The sequence below is a fragment of the Bos taurus genome, chromosome 17 (genome assembly GCF_002263795.3).
Source record: "Bos taurus isolate L1 Dominette 01449 registration number 42190680 breed Hereford chromosome 17, ARS-UCD2.0, whole genome shotgun sequence".
Taxonomy (NCBI): Eukaryota; Metazoa; Chordata; class Mammalia; order Artiodactyla; family Bovidae; genus Bos; species Bos taurus.
The window spans coordinates 2,796,533-2,816,147 of NC_037344.1; the positions used below are offsets into that span (position 1 = coordinate 2,796,533).

General features: G+C 38.0%; 1 long non-coding RNA gene across 3 annotated transcripts in view; it reads right to left on the bottom strand.

The window, feature by feature from the left end:
* LOC132342570 (uncharacterized) overlaps positions 1-19,615 on the bottom strand; it is a 137,405-nt gene that overhangs the window by 109,634 nt on the left and 8,156 nt on the right. For all 3 annotated transcript variants that reach the window (XR_009490977.1, XR_009490978.1, XR_009490979.1), the window contains exons 4-6: positions 14,913-14,981; positions 3,960-4,003; positions 528-588 (exon numbers count right to left, since the gene is read on the bottom strand). This is a non-coding gene — a long non-coding RNA (uncharacterized lncRNA). The remainder of the gene's footprint in view (positions 1-527; positions 589-3,959; positions 4,004-14,912; positions 14,982-19,615) is intronic.

Genomic DNA, 19,615 nt, shown 5'->3' on the forward strand with positions numbered 1-19,615 from the left:
ACCCACTCCAGTAATCTTGCCTGAAGAATCCCATGGACAGAGGAGCCTGGCGGCCTACAGTCCACGGGTTCGCAAAGAATTGGACACAACTTAGCAACTGAACAACAACAGAAAAGCCCCTGTGTACTAATAAGATCACATTCTAAGGTCCTGGGATTAGAACTTCAACATTCTCTTTAGAGGATACAATTCTACCCTAAGACATGCAAAGTTCATCTTACTAGTGAAGACCAAAATAACAGGAATATGAAAACATTATATATTATCAACAGAAGTGTGATTTTTAAAATGCCAAATAGGATGTTCCTGAAACTTAGCTCTGGATCCTAATAAGATAATCGTGGCTAGGACATAAAATTTGTTTGTATTTCACAGTAAAAATAAAAGCAATACACAATACAAATTTAAAAAGAGCAAATAAAAATGAGCAATAATTAAGTATGGTTTAACAAACATAATAAAATTTCTAAAATGTAGATGCTATAATGCCACCCCAAAACCTTTATAATATATGGATTGCTTCCTACCAGTCTGGCACCAATTGCCAATCTGTGAATATTTCACCAGTAATCTCTTCAATGAGATGGCCTGCAAGATTGCAAAGCAAACAAAAATTAACATTAATATGATAAGCAAAACTTTCAATACTTGTCCAAATATAAAATAAGTAAGTAAGTGTTAATTACTCAGTCGTGTCCGACTCTTTGTGACCCTCTGGCTGTAATCTGCCGGACTCCTCTGTGCATGGAATTCTCCAGGCAAGAATACTGGAGTGGGTTGCCATTTCCTCCACCAGGGGACCTTCCTGACCCAGGGATTGAAACCAGGTCTCCTGCATTACAGGCAGATTCTTTAACATCTCTTGTTGTTCAGTTGCTTAGTCATGTCTGACTCTTTGCAACCCCTTGGACTGTGGCATGTCAGGCTTCCTGTCCTTCACCAACTCCCGGAGCTTGCTCAAACTCATGTCCACTGAGTCAGTGATGGCATCCAACCATCTCATCCTCTGGCATCCCCTTCTTTTCTTGCCTTCAATTATTCCCAGCATCAGGGTCTTTCCTAATGAGTCAGTTCTTCGCATCAGGTGGCCGAAATATTGGAGCTTCAGCTTCAGCGCCAGTCCTTCCAATGAATATTCAGGATTGATTTCCTTTAGGATTGACTGGTTTGATCTCTCTCTCCAGTCCAAGGGACTCTCAAGACTCCTTTCCAACACAGTTCAAAACATTCATTTTTCAGCTCTCAGCCTTCATTATGGTCAAACTCCCACATCTATATGTGACTACTGAAAAAACCATAGCTTTGACTAGACAAACCTTTGCTGGAAAAGTAACATCTCTGCTTTTTAATACACTGTCTAGGTTTATCATAGACATAGTTCTCTCTTCCAAGGAGCAAGTGTCTTAATTTCATGGCTGCAGTCACCATCTGCAGTGATTTTTGGAGCCCCCAAAAATAAAGTTTCTCACTGGTTCCATTGTTTTCCCATCTATTTGCCATGAAGTGATGGGACCAGATGCCATGATCTTAGAATTTTGAATGTTGAGTTTTAAGCCAGCTTTTTCACTCTCCTCTTTCACCTTCATCAAGAGGCTTTTTAGTTCCTCTTCACTTTCTGCCATAAGGGTGGTGTTATCTGCATATGTGAAGTTATTGATATTCCTTCCCACAATCTTGCTTCTAGCTTGTGTTTCATCCAGTCCAGCATTTTGCATGATGTACTCTTGTATACAAGTTAAATAAGCAGGGTGACAATATACAACCTTGACGTACTCCTTTCCCAATTTGGAACAAGTTTCATGTCCAGTTTTAACTGTTGCTTCTTAACCTGGATACAGGCTTCTCAGGTATTCCCAACTTTTTAAGAATTTTCCAGTTTGTTGTGACCCACACAAAAATTTTAGCATAGTCAATGAAGCAGAAGTACATTTTTCTGGAATTCTCTTCCTTTTTATGTGATCCAGCAGATGTTGGCAATTTGATCTCTGGCTCCTCTGCCTTTTCTAAAACCAGCTTGAACATCTGGAAGTTCTCAGTTCACATGCTGTTGAAGCCTAGCTTGGAGAATTTTGAGCATTACTTTGCTAGCGTTGAGATGAGTGCAATTATGTGACAGTCTAAACTTTCTTGGGAATTACCTTTCTTCGGTAATGGAATGAAAATGAAAACTGGAACACTGGAAATGAAAACTTTCTTTGGAACTGAAATGAAAACTGACCTTTTTGACTCCTGTTTTCCACTGCTGAGTTTTCCAAATTTGCCAGCATAATGAGTGCAGCACTTTCACAGCATCATCTTTCAGGACTTGAAATAGCTCAACTGAAATTCCATCACCTCCACTAGCTTTGATTGTAGTGAGCTTTCTAAGGCCCACTTGTCTTCACATTCCAGGATGTCTGGCTCTAGGTGAGTGATCACACCATCATAATTATCTGGGTCGTGAAAATCTTTTTTGTATAGTTCTTCTGTGTATTCTTGCCACCTCTTCTTAATCTCTTCTGCTTCTGTTAGGTCCATCCCACTTCTGTCCTTTATTTTGCCCATCTTTGCATGAAATGTTCCCTTGGTATCTTGAATTTTCTTGAAGAGATGTCTAGTCTTTCCTTCTATTGTCTTCCTCTGTTTCTTTGCATTGTTCACTTAGGAAGGCTTTCTTATCTCTCCTTGCTATTCTTTGGAACTCTGTATTCAGATGGGTATATCTTTCCTTTTCTCCTTTACCTTTCACTTCTCTTCTTTTCTCAGCTATTTGTAAGGTCTCCTCAGACAACCGTTTTGCCATTTTGCATTCTTGGATAGTTTTGATCACCATTGGATTACCATCTGAGCCACCAATAATTGGGCAAATATAAAATAATAGGTTATAAATAAAGTTGATTTTTGAAGTTATCATCATAAAAGTGGGAAAGGTGCCATTTTCTTTGGTTTGTTTTGATAAAGCAAGTTAAAATGTAGAAAGGCTATCTTGAAATAGTAGAAAATCCACTGGTCTAAGAACGACAGGAACTGGGGCCAAGTGGCAGACTAAGCAAAATGAGGCTAATGCCTTTCTGGTATAGATGTAAGAATGAACTGAGAAAACACATGTGAAAACACTATTAACACTGCAAAATGCTTCAACGTGTAAATTATTATCATACTTGAAGTGTGATGTTTTCATTATGTTATAGAGTAGGAGAGACAACTTATAGAATATTTCTATCCTATTTGATATATTAATGGACTAAAACTTAGCAACAATTCATTGTTAAAATTCACTCTCCAAAAATCTGGAAGATCTGAAGCTTTTATTTAAGAGTTGAGAGCTTTAATCAACATAGAATCAACAATACATAAAATATATTGAGTTTTATCTTTTTGGCCTGTGTGAATCCAGGCTCCATCACTCATCACTTAACTGTCTATAAGTTTGGGAAAGTTATAGAACTCTGTTATATATCAATTTCCTCATCTTTCACATGGGTATAACAATATCTACCTAATAAATAAATTCTAGGAATAAAAATTTTGTGATGCACCAATGGGCTTCCTTGGTTGTTCAGATGGTAAAGAATCTGCCTGCAATGCAAGAGACCCAGGTTCTATCCCTCGGTCAGGAAGACCCCCTGGAGAAGGGAATGGCAACCTACTACAGTGTTCTTGTCTGTAGAATCCCCATGGACACAGGAGCCTGCTGGGCTACAGTCCTTGGGGTCACAAAGAGTCAGACATGACTGAGCAACCAACACTTTCACTGTCAATAGAATACACTCAAGAAATGATGGCAACTTTGTTTCATAAAATTTCTTGAATCTTTGTTTAAGACATTTTTTAGCCTTAAAATTGTGAACTATGTTCAGTTAAGGATGTATTTAGCATAACCTACAAGACACATATATTTTAATTTCTGTAAAGCTTAAGGAAAAATTACTGTTATATAATTAAGAGAAAATTGATACTAATATTATTATTAGTTTTACCTTCCAGCTTCTAATAAGTCAAAGTCATTGCTTTTCCAACCAAACTGTGAACAAAAACATAAAGGTATTATTTTATTTATAATTCTTCCATTTACATATAGAATCTTTACATAGCATGTGTTCAAGATGAAGTAATTTATTCCCTACTTGATCTAAAGTACAATTTAAGGTTACTATTATAGATTCAAAGTTATATGGAGAAACTAACAAAATCTTTTGATAAAAACTTGAAATAGAAATTTCATTCTGGACAAGATAGAATACACTGGACCAAATTTATACTAGTGCCTGAAACAACTAAAAAACTAGACAAAATATATGAAACAATAGTGTTCAAGATAGTAGACATCAGGCAACAAAGAATGGAGATGAAAAACAAAATAGATGGGCTGATAATTGCATTTCTAGGCCATGTGCTAGGAAGGGGAACCAAGATCGAGGGCAGGCAGGTTCCTTGAGTCCCTGGAACTGAGAATCCAGGGAGGGCTAGGTGATGAGTTCCCAGGGGAGATTACCATGGAGGAGAAAGCTGTACAAATAGACAACTCCGGAGAGCTGCACAGAGTCTCTCTTGAGAATCTGGCAGAGAATCAGCAGCACTTCTCTGGGAGTAGTACTTATTCTCACTATCCAGACTGAAAAAAAATCCCATAATTTATAGAAAAACTGGCTGGGTGCTCAGAAGGGCCTTGCCTCAATAGTGGGAAATAAGCAGTTTTAGACTAAATGCTACTCTGGTCCCATCTCATAAATATCAAAAGAAAGATCAAAAAAGATCAAATAATTTCCAAGTAATTTGTCATATTCTGGGACAAAGTTAAAAAATATTTATAGGAATATGAACATATCGAGCAACAAACAATATAAAATTCACAAAGTCTGATGTCTAATCTAAAATTATCCAGCATGTAAAAAAGCAGGAAAATTGACTCATATTGAGAGGGAAATATTTTATCCATTGAAACAGATGTATATCAGACACAGATGTTAAAAATAACAAAGAGCATTCCTATGATCATATTCCATGTGTTTAAAAAACCACAAAACAGATCCCAAACCAAAACACAAAAGATTATCCTAATTTGAACTTTTAAAGAAGAAAACTACAAGACTGACATAGAAAAATAGTGATTTTAATAACAGCAAATTAGACATTGCAGAAGAGAAGATTAGTTAACTTGAAGTATAGCAAGAGAAACTATCCAAAAGTTTGATGGAGAGATAAAAGAATTTTTAAAAATGAAGAGAGAAACAGTCAGCTGTCAGAAAAAGTTTAAGTGACATAATATATGTGTAATTGGTCCCAGAGAAGGGAGAGGAACATAAAAAAAAAATTTGAAGAAATAAAGGCTAAATATTTTCAAGTTTGATGAAAACTATAAATTCACAGATACAAGAAGATCAAACACCAAACACAAGAAACATGAAGAAAAGCTACATCCTGATAGAACTGCTTAATATCAGGGATAAAGAAAGACTCTTGAAAGCAAACACAAAAGCAAGACATCTTCCATGTAGAGATACAATGACAGCAGATTTCTCATCAGAAGCAATGCTGAGAATGCAGTAGGCATTTACTTTAAAGCACTGAAAAAAGAACTGTCAGCCTAGAATTCTATACTCAAGGAAAATATCTTTTGAAAACAAGAAAGACTTTTCTAGACATAAAAAAGCTGAAAGAATTTACCACCAGCAGACCTGTAGTATAATACTCTAAATATCAAAGTCCTTCAGGCAGAAGGAATGATACTAGATGGAAATGTTAATCCTTGCAAAAGACTGAAAAGCCTCAAAAATGTTAATTACTTGGATAACTATATAGGATTTCTTATCTATTCTTTATAGTATGTAAAGCACTTTAGGAACTTTCTTGGCAGTCCAGTGATTAGGACTTCACCTACCAAAGCAGGTGGTACAGGTTCCATCCCTGGTTGGGAAGCTAAGATTCCACAGGACTCATGGCCAAAAAAACCACAAAAAGACATAAACAACTGAAGCATTATTCTAACAAGTTCAATAAAGAATTTTAAAATGGTCTACATTAAAACAAAATCTTAAAATAAAATAAAGCATTTTAAAAGATACTGTATTACAATGTCAATAAAATATGAATAACAATGAATAAGAACATAATATTAAATAATAACAATGAATTGCTAAGTTTACAACATACACAGAAGTAAAATGTATGAAGAGTACAAAAAAATAGAAGAGGCGAAATAAAAGTATATGATTGTAAAATTCTTATACTACATGTAACATCACTTGAAAGTAGATTGCTACAGTAAAGATGCATAGAAGAACATTGGAGCCAACACCAAAATAACAACTTTATACTGATATAATAAAATTTTAAAGCATCATTTTACAATGATAAAGAGGTCATTCATCAGAAGGAAATAATTATATAAATATAATTGTCATTAACAGTTTAATGGCACCCCACTCCAGTACTTTTGCCTGGAAAATCCCATGGACGGAGGAGCCTGGCAGGCTGCAGTCCATGGGGTCGCTAAGAGTCGGACATGACTGAGCGACTTCACTTTCACTCTTCACTTTCATGCATTGGAGAAGGAAATGGCAACCCACTCCAGTGTTCTTGCCTGGAGAATCCCAGGGACAGGGGAGCCTGGTGGGCTGCCGTCTATGGGGTCGCACAGAGTCGGACACGACTGAAGCGACTTAGCAGCAGCAGCACAGCAGTAATTGTGAAGAAGTGGAGCGAAGGCCCCTAGGTGCACTTAGAACATTCAGAGAAGGGAAGAAGCAGGGGCAAACCATCGAGTATACTATGCAAAAGTTTCCCATTACCAAGATTTTATTGGTGCAGGAGAGACAAAAATGGACCACTGAGGATTTCTAATTTAAGAAAATATAAAAAGTGAAATTTCAGTTAGACAAAAGTCAGAATAAAAAACCAACTCTGAAAATTGGTTATTTCACCCTCTTACACCCATATATTTATGTGCTCAGACATGCAAACACACATAAATACATACTATGTTCAGTAATATGATTTTTTTTTAATTATCTGTCAGGCTCTGTAGTTAGGAAAACATATATAATACTTGGGCTTTTAAATAAAAATCCTGCTTTGTCTTTTTTTTTAATGTAGACTAATTTTTTTAAATGTCAAACTAAACCTAAGTTTTATTTAAATGTCAAACTAAACCTGCTGCTGCTGCTGCTAAGTCGTTTCTTCTTCTAGGAACTCTTAATTCTAGAAGAGGAAGAGTTGGGGCTTATAATTCTATCCACATATTTCTTTTTGTTAATTTTCTGTCTCTTTTCCTTGACCTGCACTCCAGATTTGTTTTTGATCCATTTTCCAATTCATTAATCTATTAATTGAATCTAATCTGCTGTTTAATCTATCTGTTGAATTTTTATCAATATTTATGCTTAAGTAATAGAAGTTCACTTGCCTTCTATTAAAATCCATCTAGACCGTCTTTGAACACTTCTTGTTCTTTGCTCAAGTTTTATTCCAAGCTTCCCATAGCACTCTTTCCTTAGTACCATCTGTGCTTATATGGGTGTGTGTTCAGTCATGTCTGACTCTGCAACTCCATGGACTGTAGCCCGCTAGGCTCCTCTGTCTATGGAATTTTCCAGGTAAGAATACTGGAGTTGATTGCTATTTCCTACTCCAGGGGATCTTCCTGACCCAGGGATCAGATTCTCATCTCTTGTGTCTCCTGCATTGGCAGGAGGATTCTTTACCACTGAGCCATCTGGGAAGGTCATCAGTACTTGACTCCTGGTAAGTGCAAAAGATGTAAAATCCTACTTGTGAAATGCAAATATGTTTTGTGAGTCTTTGGATATTTGTAATATTAGTACTAGCTGATAGGAACCCACAGAAAACCAGCTGACTCATTTGTCTGAGTGTAAGCAGAACAGATCTGGTAACTGCTGCTGCTGCTAAGTCACTTCAGTTGTGTGTGCCTGCCAATGCAGGAGTTGTGGGACATGCAGGTTCAATTCCTGGGTTGGGAAGATCCCCTGGAAGAGGAACTGGCAACCCAATCCAGTATTCTTGCCTGGAGAATCCCATGGACAGAGGGGCCTGGCCAGCTGCAGTCCATGGTATTGCAGAGTCAGACATGACTGAAATGACTGAGCACACATATGTTCTATACTATATGTATGTGTTTGTTTTATATTATATCTATATCATCCTGTATAACACCAGGTCCCATAGTGGTGATTTAGGATGGAGCAGTCCCAGCTTTAACCTTTGATGGTGGAGCTGCTTTTGGATTTTCTAAACAATCTTCTAGAGAGTTGAAGCTCCAATACTTTGGATACTAAACGTGAAAAGCTGAGTCTTTGGAAAAGATGCTGATGATGGGAAAGACTGAAGGCAAAAGGAGAAGAGGGCAGCAGAGGATGAGATGGTTAGATAGCATCACTGACTTAGTGGACATGAGTTTGAGCAAACTGTGGGAGATGGTGAAAGACAGGGAAGCCTGGCATGCTGCAGTCCATGGGGTAGCAAAGAGTGGAACCTAACAGTGACTGAACAATTTTTTAAAAGGGGGATATAGCTCCCCCTGGTGGAAAATAATAAGATTAAAAAGAAACCCTCTTAACTAGTGTATTCTATAATGCACCAACAATAAAACTAATGGGTATGTAATAACCACATCCAGACTATTAATTATTTAAAGCTCTTCATCTTATAACAGTAAACAACAACATGTTGTAGGGATTTATCCTTCTCAAGCAGAGATACATTTTCAGTACTTAAAAAAGAAATATTCAATAATGCCACCTCCAAACCTAACGGCAAAATTTCCATTAGCCTAATAAATCACAGTATTATGCTAATGGGAGCACAGCCCTAGATCTGGCTCAAATATGATTGGCATCTTCTATGGAGCCCAAATTCACAGGGCTTCACCCTTACTCCAGAAAATCATCTTAGTAAGATTCTCCCTGAGCCACAGAAGACCCAGGGTGAGAGAGAGCAAACAACCACAATTCTAATCCTCTGACTCGAAATCAATCCAAGAGTACTGGGAGTTAACAGTGACCACATTTTTAAACATTCTTTCCTCTAACAGCAACTTCCCTCTATCCTCATAACCACATTGATGTGGCTAATAAAGCCCAAAGGCTCACTGAGTTATTTACTTTTAGTGATTATGTCAGTCAGTTTTATTTATTATATATATATATATATATATATATATATATATATATATAAATCCTGGGCTCCCTACTGGTCCAGCGGTTAGGAACCTATGGGTCAATGCAGATACATGGGTTCCATCCCTTGTCTGTGAAGATGCCACATGCCACAGGGCAACTAAACCCATGAGCTGCAGCTACTGATGTGTGAATGCCCTAGAGCCGATGCTTCACAAAGAAGCCACCGCAATGAGAAGCCCAAGCACCACAGCAAAGAACAGCTCCTACTCACCAAACTAGGGAAAGCCCTCACACAGCAACAAGATCCAGTGAAAACTCAACACCATTTATGATAAAAACTCTCCAGAAAGCAGACATAGAAGAAACATACCTCAACATAAGAAAAGCCATATACAACAAACCCACAGCAAACATTATCCACAATGGAAAAAAAATGGAAAGCATTTCCTCTAAAATCAGGAACAAGACAAGGGTGCCCACTCTCACTACTACTATTCAACATGGTTTTAGAAGTCCTAGCCACAGCAATCAGAGAAGGAAAAGAAATAAAATGAATCCAGATTGGAAAAGAAGTAAAACCCTCACTGTTTGCAGATGACATGATCCTCTACATAGAAAACCCTAAAGATACCAGTAGAACATTACTAGAGCTAATCAGTGAATATGGTAAAGATGCAGGCTATAAAATTAATACACAGAAATCCCTTGCATTCCTATACACTAACAATGAAAAAACAGAAAGAGAAATTAAGAAAATAATCCCATTTACGATCTCAACGAAAAGAATAAAATGCTTAGGAAAAAAGTTACCTAAAGAAACAAAAGACATATATACAGAAAATTGTAAAACACTGATGAAAGAAATGAAAGATGACACAAATAGACAGAGAAATATACCATGTTTGTGGACTGGGAGAATCAATATAGTGAAAATGAGTATACTACCCAAAGCAATCTATAGATTCAATACAATCCCTATCAAGTTACAACGATATTTTTCACAGAACTAAAACAAATAATTTCACAATTTTTGTATGCTTTTTGTATGGGAACAGAAAAAATCCTTGAATAGCCAAAGCAATCTTGAGAGAGAAGAATGGAACTGGAGGAATCAACCTTTCTGACTTCAGACTATACTACAGAACTACAGTCATCAAGACAGCATGGAACTGGCACAAAAACAAACATAGATCAATGGAACGAAGTAGAAAGCCCGGAGATAAATCCACACACCTATAGACAACTTATCTTTGACAAAAGAGGCAAAAATATACAATGCAGAAAAGACAGTCTCTTCAAAAAGTGGTGCTGGGAAAACTGATCAACCACATGTAAAAGAATGAAACTAGAACACTTTCTAACAGTATATACAGAAACAAACTCAAAAGTCATTAAAGATTTAAATGTAAGACCAGAAACTATAAAACTCTTAGAGGAAAACATAGAATACTCTGACATAAATCACAGCAAGAAACTCTATGACCCACCTCCCAGAGTAATGGAAATAAAAACAAAAATAAATAAATGGGACTTAGTTAAACTTAAAAGCTTTTGCACAACAAAGGAAACTATAAGTAAGGTGAAAAGGTAGCCTTCAAAATGGGAGAAATAATCTCAAATAGAACAACTGACAAAGAATCTCCAAAATACTGAGCAGCACAGGCAGCTCAATACCAGAAAAATGAACAACCCAATCAAAAACTGGGCCAAAGAACTAAACAGACATTTTTCCAAAGAAGATATACAGATGGCTAATAAACACATGAAAAGATGCTCAACATGACTTATTATTAGAGAAATGCAAATCGAAACCACAATGAGGTGCCAAATGGCCACCATCAAAAAGTCTACAAACAATAAATGCTGGACAGGGTGTGGAGAAAAGGGAATCCTCTTACACTACTGGTGGGAATGCAAACTGGTACAGCCACTATGGAGACCAGTGTGGAGATTCCTTAAAAAACTGGAAATAGAACTGCCATCAGATCAGATCAGATCAGATCAGTCACTCAGTCGTGTCTGACCCTTTGTGACCCCATGAATTGCAGCACGCTAGGCCTCCCTGTCCATCACCAACTCCCAGAGTTCACTGAGACTCATGTCCATCGAGTCAGTGACGCCATCCAGCCATCTCATCCTCTGTCGTCCCCTTCTCCTCCTGCCCCCAATCCCTCCCAGCATCAGAGTCTTTTCCAATGAGTCAACTCTTCGCATGAGGTGGCCAAAGTACTGGAGTTTCAGCTTTAGCATCATTCCTTCTAAAGAAATTCCAGGGCTGATCTCCTTCAGAATGGACTGGTTGGATCTCCTTGCAGTCCAAGGGACTCTCAAGAGTCTTCTCCAACACCACAGGTCTAAAGCATCAATTCTTCAGCGCTCAGCCTTCTTCACAGTCCAACTCTCACATCCATCCATGACCACAGGAAAAACCATAGCCTTGACTAGACAGACCTTTGTTGGCAAAGTAATGTCTCTGCTTTTGAATACGCTATCTAGATTGGTCATAACTTTCCTTCCAAGGAGTAAGCATCTTTTAATTTCATGGCTGCAGTAACCATCTGCAGTGATTTTGGAGCCCAGAAAAATAAAGTCTGACACTGTTTCCACTGTTTCCCCATCTATTTCCCATGAAGTGATGGGACCGGATGCCATGATCTTCGTTTTCTGAATGTTGAGCTTTAAGCCAACTTTTTCACTCTCCACTTTCACTTTCATCAAGAGGCTTTTGAGTTCCTCTTCACTTTCTGCCATAAGATATGCCATCTGCATATCTGAGGTTATTGATACTCTCCCGGCAATCTTGATTCCAGCTTGTGCTTCTTCCAGTCCAGCGTTTCTCATGATGTACTCTGCATATAAGTTAAATAAACAGGGTGACAATATACAGCCTTGACGTATTCCTTTTCCTATTTGGAACCAGTCTGTTGTTCCAATATTACCATATGTAAAATAGATGACCAGTGCAAGTTTGATGCATGAAGCGGGCACTCAAAGCTAGTGCTCTGGGACAACCCAGGGGGATGGAATGGGCAGGGAGGTGGGAGTGGTGTTGGAGTGGTGTTCAGGATTGGAGGACAATCACACCTGTGGGTGATTCATGTCAATGTAGGGCAATAACCTCCACAATACTGTAAAGAAATTATCCTCCAATTAAAATGAATTAGTTAATTAAAAAAAGACCAAGTGCAGTCAAGAAGTAAATTAAAATATTAGTAATAAAAATGCTGTGTTCTGTTTTTTCCACAATAGTGAAAGATGTTTATCAGTTTTCACAATCAATAGCTGGGGGGGGGGGGTGGGGAAGATAATTACAGTTGCAAACCATAATGGAAACATGATTAATGATTAACCTAACAATATAAAATAATTACATACAATTTACAGGGTCAAGCACAGTGATGCGGTAAGTGGAAGTCCAAGTCTTTTAGTTGCTGCATTTAATCCATTTACATTTATATGTATGATCCTATTACTGTTTTTTCAATTTTGGGGGGTTTATTTTCTGTAGATAGGTATATCCCTTCTTTTATTTCCTGCCTAGAGAAGTTCCTTTAGCATTTGTTGTCCAGCTGGTTTGGTGACCTTGAATTATCTTAACTTTTGCTTTCCTGGAAAGCTTTTGATTTCTCCATCAAATCTGAAGGAGAGTCTTGCTGGGTAGAGTATTCTTGCTCGTAAGTTCTTCCCTTTCATCACTTTAAACATATTACAGAAGCCATTCCCTTCTGGCTTGTAGAGTTTCTGTTGAGAAATCAGCTGATTGCCTGATGGGAGTTCCCTTGTATGTTATTAGTTATTTTTCCCTTGTTCCTTTTAACATTTTACCTGCCTTTAATTTTTGTCAGTTTGATTACTATATGTCTCAGTGTGTTCCTCATTGGGTTTATCCTGCCCAGGACTCTCTGTGCTTCCTAGACTTGGTTGACTATTTCCTTTCCCATGTTAGGGAGGTTTTCAGCTATTATCTCTTCAAATATTTTCTCAGGTGCCTTATCACTCTCTTCTCCTTCTGGCACTCCTATTATGTGAATGTTGGTATATTTAATGTTGTCCCGGAGGTCTCTTAGGTTGTCTTCATTTCTTTTCATTCTTTTTTCTATATTCTGTTCTGCAGCAGTGATTTCCACCATTCTGTCTTTCAGGTCATTTATCCATTCTTCTGCCTCAGTTATTTTGCTATTGATTCCTTCTAGTGTGTTATTCAGGCTTCCCTTGTGGCTCAGCTGGTAAAGAATCTGCCTGCAATGTGGGAGACCTAGGTTCAATCCCTGGGTTGAGGTGATCCCCTGGAGAAGGGAACGGCTACCCACTCCAGTATTCTGGCCTGGAGAATTCCATGGAAGTCCACGGGGTCTCAAAGAATCAGACATGCCTGAGCGACTTTCGCTTCACTAGTATATTATTCATCTCTGTTGGTTTGTTCCTTAGGTCTTCTAGGTCTTTGGTAAACATTTCTTGCATCTTCTCAATCTTTGCCTCCATTCTTTTTCCAAGATGCTGAGTCAACTTCACTATCATTATTCTGAATTCTTTTTCTGGAATTTTGCCTATCTCCACTTCATTTAGTTGTTTTTCTGGAGTTTTATTTTGTCCCTTTATCTGGGACATAACTTTCTGCCTTTTCATGCTGATTAACTTTCTGTAATGTGGTTTTTGTTTTAGTCACTGTATGGCTGTGGTTCTTTCTTCTTGTGCTTGTTCTCTGATGGAGGAGGCTAAGAGGCTTGTGTAAGCTTCCTGATGGGAGGGACTGGTGGTGGGAAAAGCTGGGTCTTTCTCTGGTGGGCAGGGCCTTGCTCAGTAAAACTTCAATCCAAATATCTGATGATGGGTGGGGATTTTTAGCCTGAGGTGACCCAGCCTTCATAGGTCTGTGGGTTCTATGTTTGGGTTAATGGCAACCTCCAAGAAGATTTACACCAAGGTGACCTTCACAGACTACTGTTGCCAGTGCCCCCATCCCTGCGGTGAAACCCTGCTGATCCACATCACAGGAGACCCTCCAACACTAGCAGATAGCTTTGACTCATTCTTCTGTGGGGTCATTGCTCCTTTCCCCTGAGTCTTGGTGTGAGCAAGGTTTTGTTTGTGCCCTCCAAGACTGGAAGTCTTGTAATCAAATCCCACTGGTCTTCAAGATAAGATTCCCTGGGGATTTCCAGTCCCTTTGTCGGATACCCAGATTGGGAAGTATGACATGTGGTTCAGAACTTTCACACCTTCAGAACCTTCAGAAGTGGGAGAACTTCTTTGGTATTATTGTTCTCTAGTTTGAAGAGAATGGGATTTGATTTTATTGTGATTGTGCCCCTCCTCCATTCTCACAGTGGCTTTTTCTTTATCTTTGGACATGGGGTATCTTTTTCTGGTAGGTACCAGCATCCTCCAGGGTCTTCCCTGGTGGCTCAGTTGGTAAAGAGTCTGCTTGCAATGTGGGAGATCTGGTTTCAATCCGTGGGTCAGGAAGATCCCCTGGAGAAGGAAATAGCAACCCACTCCAGTATTCTTGCCTGGAAAATTCTAGGGACAGAGGAGCCTGGTGGGCTACAGTCCATGGGGTTACAAAGAGTCAGACATGACTAACGAACATTTTCAGCATCTTCCTGTCCCTGGTTGTTCAATAGTTGTGATTTTGGTGATCTCGCAGGAGGAGATGATCGCAAGTCCTTCTATTTCACCATCTTCGAACTGGAAAAAATTCTGTGTTCTTAAAAAACATCTCTTATTCTTAAAATTTGACATGGCAATGAATATAGGAACTTAAGATGATTTAATGACAAACACTTTTCAGATTACCTTTTTGGTGAATGTCCTTTATATATGGAGCCATGGCAGTCTGAACAAATCAGGAACATAGTCCAAGTCCTAAAATATAAAAATAAATGTGTTATGCACTATGATATGTATGTAATCAACTCAAAGGCAATAGACTAATCAATCTTCTAATTACTTGCAAAGCTACATTAAACACTAAGTAATTATAATATTCATGTTGCCTGAAAAGAACTAGTCTGATGTGAATTTGAAAATATGATCAATCAATGGAAAGGTCTAAAATTATGTTCAAAATAAATGGAACTTTCATCAACACCATGGTGATGAAATAAGGATAATAACTTTAAAAATATCACTTCTCTTTTGTGATCTATTAGCAATTTTAATTCCAAAGTTCTATTAAAACCTAAAATTCCCAACACTATACAAGCCCTGAGCATTCATTTTGAAAACCCAACATTAATTCTCAATAGAAGCCAATGATTTCACATGTAGTCGATAGATTACAGAAACCAATACAGGAGACCAAAATGGTAGATTGGATTAAGAGTCACTGGGAGTGATGTAGCTCAAAAGTATCTCATTTTCAACCAAACTACAGTTTAAAGCACAAACTAGATAATTACTTTTGTTACTATGGGTTTATTTTTTAAAAAATAATTCTATCAAGTAAAAGCAGGTACTTACATAGACTAAATATCACAAAGTTGATGGCATAATTATACTAAGACTTTTACATATTTTCTAACAAGCTAAATCATGTGACTGTTTCTCTTGTCTAAATGGAATTTCTGCTGGTTAGTCCATGCCTCAGGCCAACATCAAGGCCCTACATTTTAAAAGAAGAAAATTTATTCCACTGGAATTAACAGAAATATTCAAAGTTAGGACTAAGACATTTATCATGTACCATATATGACAGCATAAAAAACTTCCTTGTCAAGAAAGCTTTTCATAAACATACTTTTATTGAGTATATAAGTTTTCATTCTCTGGAGATCTCCTCATCTGTTCAACCTTTCCTTCCTGTTGGGCATTTAGGCCTTTAGTTTTTGTGTATGTAATACATGGGGCTGTGCTATCCATCTGTGAGAGCAAAGCTCTTCTGCAGTTAGCTGTATTTCCTTAGGGTAATTCTGACTTAAGTGATGGCAAATAGCCAAAAGACTTACACTTTTTCCCTAAGAATAAGAAAAAAAAGAAGGGAAAGTGAAAGTCACTGAGTCATGTCCGACTCTTTGTGATACCATAGACCATACAGTCCATGGAATTCTCCAGGTCAGAATACTGGAGTGGGTAGCCTTTCCTTCTCCAGGGGATCTTTACAACCCAGGGATTGAACCCAGGTCTCCTGCACTGCAGGCAGATTCTTTACCAGCTGAACCACAAGGGAAGCGTGAAGAAGACTTCACAAAAAATAAGAAGACCTCACATTTTAAAGTTTTACAATAAGTCACATAATCATTTCCTTGTAATTACCCATGTGTGGTTACTTGGCCATTAAAATGACCACACAACTTAACTTACAGACTATTTTACTTTTGCAGCAGTTAGCAGACATATGGTTATCTCTGAGAATTAATCAAAAATCAAATAATCACCTAGAAGGGTGGGATGGAGTAGGAGGTGGGAGGGAGGTTCAAGAGTGAGGGGACACTGTATACTTATGGCTAATTCATGTTGATGCAAGGTGGAAACCAATATAACATTGTAAAGCAATTATCCTACAATTAAAAATAAATTTAAAAGAAAATAAATTATCCAGCTTCTCTACAGATAGTAGCTGAGGAACTGACGTAAAGCACAAAGTATAATTTACTTTTTAAAATTTAAGTTTAACAATAATATAATCAAAATTGGAAAAAATGTGTAAGATCTTATTTGCTTTACATATTCAAGTACAGATGCTGTGGATATACACTTATGCTTTTTGGGGTTATGCCCAGGGAAATCATTTTATCACAGTGAGTTTTTGGTTATTGTTCTTTACATCCAAGCATCATCATTTTGGGGTGAAAATCCACATACTGAACCATGCTAACTAAAGAAAAGTAAATTATTACAGGGTCACAGAAAAGACAAGAAACAGAGAAATATCTGTAACAGTGATAGCAGATTTCCCTATGCCCAGTGCTCTCCAGAAAGGATTTCCCGCAAATGGCAAAGACTTCTTGATAAAAGAAATGATCTATTTCTAACTCACCAGGTGTAAAATCTTTGCTATTCCAAGCTTATAAACCAATTCAGACAAAAATCACCTCTGCCCCTCACTATTTGGTCTGATGTAAACATAAGAGGTCAAAGGGCAAATCTGCTCCAATCAAGCCTCCAGTTTTGCTCCTTACCTCATTCTAAAATAGGTGGCTGTCTTCAAGTTATTCCCTAACTAAAAATAAGGCAATTCCCAAAATGCAAAACAAGAGAACTAAAAAGTCTAAAGAAAAATACTATCATAAGATACTGTTTTCTGCTAAATAGTGGTATGTTGAAAGGTAGGAGCTTTGTCTTAACGTGGGGTCCCTAAGTCTCCAGCAGTGTACCCAGTGGGCACTTAGTAAAAGTTGGTTGAGATAATAGAGAATATATTTCAAAACAGGTCTTATTCTTAAAGGTTTATTCACATATCTCTCATTTTTCATAAGCTATGAGGCATAATCAAGGAGTATTAAACCTCTAATTTCCTATTAACTGCCTTAGAATCCCTTTCTTCTGACCTGTTGAAATTCCTCATGCCTACTGTAAAGATTCTATGTAAAGGTTTTTCACAGGGAAACACTTTCTACTACATCAGAGACCTTGGCACAGCAAAGTCTCACTCAAATACATAAGGGCAGTGCAGAAGTATTTCTTAATTACTGAGAAGTTATTTACATATTTCCCCCTGTATAATATGCTATAAGATAGTACGCTATAAGACGATGGATGGCTTTTACAATCATAAGAGCAAATCAGACATGATGTGATATACATACAAAAAGACTATTAAAATAAGAGAAATTTTTGAAAGACAAATGTATCTATAATTAATTCTATGCTATTTCTCCAGGACATCTGAGCTCAGAAAGGTCAACAGAAACTACTCTGAGATGAGAAGCAGAACTATCTGATGAAATGTCTGTCAATCTCCAATTAAACTGTTCTACAGACTGCACACAAAACAGAATCTTTTCATTAGGGATTTCAGAGAAGGATGATAAATCTGACTTAGGGATTTCAGAGAAGGATGATAAATCTGACTTTGGGATTTCAAGTCAAATGCTTAGTAAAAGTATGAAATTCAAACAAAGTTGTGTCTGCGATCGTGGGAATACCGTGGGAAGAGAGGAAAGCAAGACACGAACAAATGGACACCACACAGACCAGACAAAGCCCACTTTGTGGCTGACAGATGATTCAAATGACCACGGTAGGCTGCAGAGACAATGCAAACTCCAAAACAAAGGGGAAAACTGCATTGCCAATGAGAGTCATGTAGTTTTAAATGTTTCCTTGTTCAGATTCTTAAGTCATCATATCTGCCAGTGAGTGTTTCACTGGGCAAGAAGCAAATGGAGAGGCTCATGAGATCTGCTTTCTCGATGAAAGCTATCTGAACAAGTGGAAGACATGGCAGAAAATGTCAAGAAGAAGCAGAACTGGCTATCAGTCTGCCTTAACTCCAGTGCACAGGAACCAGCAAGCAGCCCATGTCAGAAAGGGAAGGGACAAGGATGCAGAAGCATCAGAGACCCCCTTACTAGAAAAGACTGACTCTCTCCAATAGCTTGTGTTCTGTTTTGTATTTCTAAGATCCAGTACAGTGTTCAAGAAATATTTATTTTTAAGTAAATGCTAAACTACAATGGTGATTGCAGCCATGAAATTAAAAGACGCTTACTCCTTGGAAGGAAAGTTATGACCAACCTAGATAGCATATTCAAAAGCAGAGACATTACTTTGCCAACAAAGGTCCATCTAGTCAAGGCTATGGTTTGTCCAGTGGTCATGTATGGATGTGAGAGTTGGACTGTGAAGAAAGCTGAGCGCCAAAGAATTGATGCTTTAGAACTGTGGTGTTGGAGAAGACTCTTGAGAGTCCCTTGGACTGCAAGGAGATCCAACCAGTCCATCCTAAAGGAGATCAGTACTGGGTGTTTTTTGGAAGGAATGATGCTAAAGCTGAAACTCCAGTACTTTGGCTACCTCATGCGAAGAGTTGACTCATTGGAAAAGACTCTGATGCTTGGAGGGATTGGGTGCAGGAGGAGAAGGGGATGACAGAGGATGAGATGGCTGGATGGCATCACCGACTCAATGGACATGAGTTTGAGTGAACTCCAGGAGTTGGTGATGGACAGGGAAGCCTGGCGTGCTGCAATTCATGGGGTGGCAAAGAGTCGGACATGACTGAGCGACTGAACTGAACTGAACTGAAACTACAACAACTAAAATAATGTAGATATTCCAGAATTCCTGAACAATAAGAGACTCATCGATGATCCCAGAATAAATCTATGTACAATTAATAAACAAGTGATATACTGTTTGTGAGAGGCACTGTGCCAGGCAAGAATGAATAAAACCTGGTCTCAGTTCTGTGAGTGCTTATCAGGCTGTTTTTACTTTACTAGAAAATAAAGGCATTTATTGGCCATACCCAACTTCTAAATTGAAGAAGTTTCTTCTTCAAGTGTGATGTCCTAAGGTCAAATACACAAGCCTCTCCTCCAGGCCGAGGACACCTC